A 6,000-nucleotide genomic window follows, 5' to 3' on the forward strand; every position below is an offset into this window, starting at 1 on the left:
TTTTGGCTATTCGCCTATTTTCGACTTTGGGACGCTCTGGGTAACTGAAAAGCGGCATATACACCAGAGATAGATCGTCTATGCCAGATAGCTTTTCATATCTAGCTTCTGATGACCTGTATGTGCATTGATAATTATTATTTTTTACTCCTTCACTTCATACATATTATAGGGTTTGGCTCCCTAAAGACACCGATTGTATAGTGTACAAAGCATTGAGTATTCTACATGTTAGAGTTATCTAATGCTCATCTATTATTGGCTGGTAATTCCTGTTTCACCCTGTACGTAAGCTTTTTAAAGGAACACAAAATGTCTGTAGATAAGTTAACTTCAAGGGGTAATAAAATCGTTTACACTAGAATTATGATTTTTTCTCTTACTCTTTTTTTCAGTTTTGCATATAATAATAATGAAATAGGTTGTCAATGATCGTTAAGACTGTTTTTCTCTATCAAATGATGAGAAAATTATAGTTCCTGCGAGAACTAGGTAGGTGCTGGGCCTGTTGAAAAAAGATGATGATGAACGAAAATAAGAAATCTCGGTTTTGGCTGTTCTCCGGTTTTCGACAATGGGACGCTCTGGATAGCTAAAAAGCGGCATATACATCGGAGATAGAGCGATTATGACAGTTAGCTTTCATATCTAGCTTCTAATGACGTGTAGAGAAGAAAATGCAGATGCGTTTTGTATTGCTTTAATACGTGCCATCCCTGAATAGAGAGTGCTAGCGAACTCTCCGATCATATACATTTGTATGATGCTTTTAGTTGTATTTTACTAGCCACAGTGAACCTATATTGATATATGATTTGAAGAATACGTAGCATTGATGCTGCAATAATAGTTACAGGTATGCTCTGGAGCTCCCCCGGTCGTCAAAGCGTTTATACAAAATACGTTATAAAACAAAATATTTATCGCATATCTTACACACGAAACATACAAGTTTTAAAGCTAATTCGTTGACTAAGTGAAATTAAATTTATTATTATTATTACTTGTTTGTTGTACCGAATTAATACAATAAATTAAACATAATAAATGGATATATGTATTAGATTAAATATACTGTACATTTTAACTGAAATGAAATAACGAAACGTTTGGCATCAACGAAATACATATTAATTAAGCCCCCTCAAACTTCAGGCTTCTTCGACTGCAGTGATGAAGAAGCATTTACGATGGCTTTGCATACAACTACACTTTCTCCTGACCTACAACTCACGTTCAACTTTATTTTTGTTTTGTAGTTGTAAAAAGTGTAAATTTAAAATACTTTATAATTGTTTTTCTACTTTTTATAATAATTATTCTTTTTTTTTGAAGACAAGTAGGAAAAACATTGTTCAACTCATCGTTTCGAAAATATTAGATTTGTTCGTTTTGTTCAATTTCACGCAAAGCTGCTTGTAATGATATACCAATTAGTGTTTTACGCTAATCGGATTTGACTGTCATTCTTCTAACGCACTCACGACCCAAATTGTATAGCGCAATTACGGTTACTGGCGCAAATCACAGTACGCTAACCACTAGGCCGCACTCGGCTCAACTATTAAGTAATTCAGAAGCTCATCTTTAATTTAAATTTCATGACTTGTAATGTTTATATAAAAATAAACAAGTGAAGTGCAGAACGTTCTGTAAGTCATGATACGTGTATTCTAATTATTTACTGTTTATGTCAAAATATTTCAATTTTGACAGCAACAAGAAGCCTTAGAACCTTTTAAACTTAAAAGTTGTTCTTTTGGAATCCATAAATTACGGCAACTTTTTATTATTATTATTTACTAAAATTAATTCGTTCGTTGCTTAGCACAACGCGTTAATTGTGTTATATCAACCGTCGGTATCGAACCATCGGCTTTTTTAGCATCGTAATAATTACATATTAATTCGTAAACACAACACCTATAATTTTAAAAAGATTCGTAAAATACTGTAATTGAACATATCGAGCCAATTACAGTATGATAAATATAAGAGAGGACTTAAACCATTCTGTTGGAGAAAATGTCCCTAACCTAGTTACAGGTACCTTTAATGACAATTACCGCTCATCACATAAAAAAACAAGGTGGAAAATGTCCCTAACCTGGTTACGGGTACTTGTAATGACAATTACCGCTCATCACATAAAAAACAAGGTGGAAAATGTCCCTAACCTAGTTACAGGTACCTTTAATGACAATTACCGCTCATCACATAAACAAAGAAGGTGGAAAATGTCCCTAACCTAGTTACGGGTACCTTTAATGACAATTACCGCTCATCACATAAAAAAAGAAGATGGAAAATGTCACCAACCTGGTTACAGGTACCTTTAATGACAATTACCGCTCATCACATAAAAAAAGAAGGTGGAAAATGTCCCTAACCTGGTTACGGGTACCTTTAATGACAATTACCGCTCATCACATAAAAAAATAAGGTGGAAAATGTCCCTAACCTAGTTACGGGTACCTTTAATGACAATTACCGCTCATCACATAAAAAAAGAAGGTGGAAAATGTCCCTAACCTGGTTACAGGTACTTGTAGTGACAATTACCGCTCAGCATATAAAAAAAGAAGGTGGAAAATGTCCCTAACCTGGTTACAGGTACCTTTAATGACAATTACCGCTCATCACATAAAAAAAGAAGATGGAAAATGTCCCTAACCTGGTTACAGGTACTTTTAGTGACAATTACCACTCATCACACGAAAAGAAAAATAAATGGAATACGTAATAAATTACGAATGATTTTGGTTGTTTGTTGTGAAGCTCAAAAGCATACAATGAGCTATTTGTGCTGTTCCCCTACACGGGTATTGAAACTCAATTTTTAGCGTTATAAATCTAGAAGCGTGCTGCTGAGCCACTGGGAGTGGGGGACATACGAATGAGAAGTAATAAAAAGAAATAGAAGCAGACGATACGTGCGGGACATGTTTTATTAAATATATAAATGATAAGTAGGAGGTGGGGGTAATAGTAAGTATAATGATGAACAAAAACTTAACAATCTGTTGATTCATTGACTACTCTCGTTTAAAAAGGGCGATGACGTAGATTGAATGACTGTCGAAAGACAACGTTACTTAAACCTATCATTGCACGATATCGTTATATATGCGGTGCCCAGCCATCTCCATCTCAGTGAAATAAAGTAATTTTCTCTCAAATCAATGCATGTGAGAATAACATCCTTCTTATCAGATCTGTGCCAGTTTATCTTACCAATCTGGAAATGACCAGTTTTATAGAGGACTTCCTGTTCTCAGCCATATTAAGGCCTCTTTTGATAAGCTTGGTCTGGCTTTATTGGTGTCATGTCCATCAGTTTAAACAATACGAAATTACACCAAGAGGAATGTCCCTGTAATAAGCACAATTATTTAAGTTTTGGCATTTCACTAACCTTGGAAAAAAGTAAAATTATCTTAATAACACCAATTTCTATGGTTTGTATATAAAACTGCTTCGAAAAAAAAGTTTTGTCTGAGCTGTGCCAAAGAGGTGCAAACTTTAGCTTGAAACGTGCTTTACACATCGCCAAATCAATACGAAATGTACATGTTGTACACATTTAATGAGATTGACAAATTTGCAATTATACGAAAGTACATATTGATTTGTAACAATACTCTTGACTCGTTCCTATAGGAGTGAAGTATTTCCAACTTGGTAGATTAACAATAGAGCGAGAGTACCCAGTCTTAATACATTTAAATTAATTCTGCTGTTAAGGTTCAAAAATATTTTAGAAGAGGTGCTATTATCACTCATTATATATAAAGGGATGAACAACAGAGATTAAATGCAACTTTGATCACCATTCAGTATTTTCCAGGTAATATTATTTTATTTCTGTTTAACTGCAAAGTTATAATAGTCAGTACGCTAAAACATGCAAAACAATTTTGAATATAAAAAGGTACATAGATGGATCTTGGTATGCTAATTTAGGGTCAAAACATGAAATGTTTAGCTAACAAGTGATGATACGCGATCATTATGTAATAAATGTAAGTTTGTACGTTTCTTCACAGTGCATGTGAAATCTTCAAACCTGAAATCATGACACTTTTGTGTCAAAACGTAGAAGAAACACTTTTAATCAATATCTTAGGAGACAGTGGTGTCGTGCCCATAAGCCCTCTCTCCTCCTCCACACGCTGTTTAAATAATTTCAAATCCATGTACAAACATTTGATTAAATATGTTCAAAATATTTGTCTGTATTGGAAACCAATAAGTTAATCAAAGTAATATTGAAAATTTAATAATATGAAAATTCAAAGTCCATTGATTATTGTATATATGATTATTATTATTAATCCATCACTGATAACAAAAGTACTTTTTCTGACTGCGCCCCCCACCCCCTCCCAAAAAAAAAGCTGTCAGGAAAGACAACACAACTTACTTACACTCTCGCTTAGTCGGTAAACAAGATGAATACAAAGGTCTCCAACGTAACAGCTTCGTGTATAAGATATGGATGTTACGTTAACCCCAAACAACATGAAAACATCACAACCAATAGAAGAGTTTAATTTATAAACAGTTGTGGCCAAACTAGAATAGAAGGGAGATAAGAAGAACATGAAAAGAAACATAACAATTGAATGATTTGGAATAACTAAAACCAGTCCAAAAACTTTAAGGTAAGAAAAATAAGATATATTTATTCAAATATTGTCCTGTAGAAGTCGGTTGTAATACCAAAAACAGATTTCCTCAACTCGGTGAAGAGATACAACTATACTGCAAAGAAAAAAAAAATATCATAATATTTTCTTTTAGTGTGACGATAACGTACGCGTAACAGCTCAAAGAAAATGTTTAAACACCACTTCACAGCTACGATAGCTCGAAGAGCCACTGATATCGGCGATACCATTAATAGGAAATGAGGTTAGTTCCTTGCTCTAAAACAACCAATGTAGTAACAAACATCGGATGCACTAAAAAACGTACGGAGTTTTTCTCTTCATCCAAAAATAACTAACTCTTAAAAAAAAGGGCCATTCCCCTCGATTTTGTTTTTCAAACTTTGGCACTGTTAGTTATATTCATTCTCTGTTAGTTATATTCATTCTTAAGACTTACCACGATATTTTCAAGCCACTTGCCAACCATTATAAAAAACTGAACTTATTATCATTTTTATTGACAGTGAAAGAAGATATGACAAAGGAAAGTATACATTTATGAAACTATATTTGTCATGATAATAATCTAATGTGAGAATGTTTACACAAGACGATTCGTTTATTTGCTTGTAATTAAGCACAAAGCTACACAGTGGAATATCTGTGCTCTGCAGAGAAAACTAATGGCTTCCAAGAAACTTATCCTATACTATTTAGGTTTGTTTGTTTGCAGTTAAGCACAAAGCTATACGATGGGCTATCTGTGCTTTGCCCACTACGAGTTTCGCTGCGTCACTGGGGGGCTACTCTGTTCCCTTACAGTAAGTACTTTCATTATATATAATATAATATAAATATAATGTTAGTGTTGGTGATATAAATATACAAACATTTTATACATTGTTTTCGTTCTGCGTATACATACATCAAATAAAGAACAGATCATCTAAGGAACCTAATTGGTCAGTTTTTCTAGGAATCGATTGCGCATTAGTATGTGTTCCACTTCGAGGCGGAAAGACAGAATAACATCAAGTTTTGGTTTTGCTATTACCCTTGTCAGGGCATACCCTTAAAACACATGATTTATAAGACAAGTTTATTTATTATTTATAAGATTTGATCTATGTATAAGTTGCATATTTACTTATTTCTCTTTTTCGATTTTTCATCTAATCTAATCTCAAAGCCTGTTTTTATAGTTTAGTAACTATATTATTTTCATTGAGCAAAATGCAAGAAATATTTTAATTTATTTTCTATTGTATCATTCTATATTATTGTAACGAATTTGTTATTATATATTTATTTTAATATCGACGTTTGTTTAGATTAGATTTATATTTAG

General features: G+C 33.2%; 1 protein-coding gene and 1 long non-coding RNA gene across 3 annotated transcripts in view; one reads left to right on the forward strand and one right to left on the reverse strand.

Moving 5' to 3' along the window:
* The window catches only part of LOC106457116 (solute carrier family 2, facilitated glucose transporter member 1-like), a 49,443-nt gene that overhangs the window by 35,252 nt on the left and 8,191 nt on the right, over positions 1 to 6,000 (reverse strand). The window lies entirely within an intron of this gene.
* The window catches only part of LOC111085245, a 35,336-nt gene that overhangs the window by 17,926 nt on the left and 11,410 nt on the right, over positions 1 to 6,000 (forward strand). Inside the window, exon 1 of one of the 2 annotated variants that reach the window (XR_002610072.1) lies at positions 5,088 to 5,473. The exons of the other annotated variant lie outside the window; for it this stretch is intronic. This is a non-coding gene — a long non-coding RNA (uncharacterized LOC111085245). Of the gene's footprint in view, positions 1 to 5,087; positions 5,474 to 6,000 lie in introns of those variants that run through there. 2 annotated transcript variants of the gene reach the window in all.

The sequence above is a fragment of the Limulus polyphemus genome, unplaced genomic scaffold (assembly GCF_000517525.1).
Source record: "Limulus polyphemus unplaced genomic scaffold, Limulus_polyphemus-2.1.2 Scaffold293, whole genome shotgun sequence".
In the NCBI taxonomy this organism is placed as follows: domain Eukaryota; kingdom Metazoa; phylum Arthropoda; class Merostomata; order Xiphosura; family Limulidae; genus Limulus; species Limulus polyphemus.